This window comes from Brassica oleracea, chromosome C1 (assembly GCF_000695525.1).
Source record: "Brassica oleracea var. oleracea cultivar TO1000 chromosome C1, BOL, whole genome shotgun sequence".
NCBI lineage: Eukaryota > Viridiplantae > Streptophyta > Magnoliopsida > Brassicales > Brassicaceae > Brassica > Brassica oleracea.
Genome location: NC_027748.1, coordinates 39,656,119 through 39,656,849, shown reverse-complemented (window position 1 = coordinate 39,656,849; position 731 = coordinate 39,656,119). Strand labels below are relative to the sequence as shown.

The window sequence follows — 731 nt, the reverse complement described above, 5'->3', positions numbered from 1 at the left end:
ATGATCATGCGGCCGAAAGATATATTAACAAGCTCGGCCACAAACATGTCTTACGCATTTATGAAACACAATCAATCTAGAAACGACCATGGTGCGATCAATTCATCAAGCCACTCGGCCATGCAGTTATATCTAATGCAACCGGTTTCAAGATTGTAGAAACTACATGCTGGTCGATTCTAATTTGAACAGTATGAATGCAATCCATATTCAGATTCATATGTATGCAAATAATCTTAATCAATTCTAGGGTTTCGGTTTAAACATTAGTAGGATTCAATTTTAAGATTAAGATTTCAAAGCCTTTAGGAATATAAATCAAGATTAAGTGTTTTTTAAACATTTAAACATTCAAGCAATTCAGATTCGAGTTTAAACAATCCTAGCAATCTTTCTAGGTGATCAAACTATTTAGTTCAATTCAATGTCATCCTTAGAGTAATATCTAGGTTCAATTTCAATCAATCAGGTATGATCAAATTCGATTATGAAAGCAATAAGGCCACACGGCCATGAGATGATATAATCAAGATCTTTATCAAGTTTAATTAGGATTTTTAGTTTAAACATGTCAAGCAATACAGATTCGAGTTTAAACAATCCTATCAATATCTCTAGGTGATCAAACAAACAATCAAATTTCAAATCAAACAATTTTAAAATCATTTTCCAAATTAGGGTTTCAGGAGATTTCGAAAACTTTGATCTTTGATCAAGGGAGTTTGATTTGA

The 731-nt window shown here is 31.7% G+C and overlaps 1 protein-coding gene across 1 annotated transcript in view; it reads right to left on the bottom strand.

Moving 5' to 3' along the window:
* LOC106339998 overlaps nt 1-731 on the bottom strand; it is a 4,537-nt gene that overhangs the window by 492 nt on the left and 3,314 nt on the right. The window lies entirely within an intron of this gene.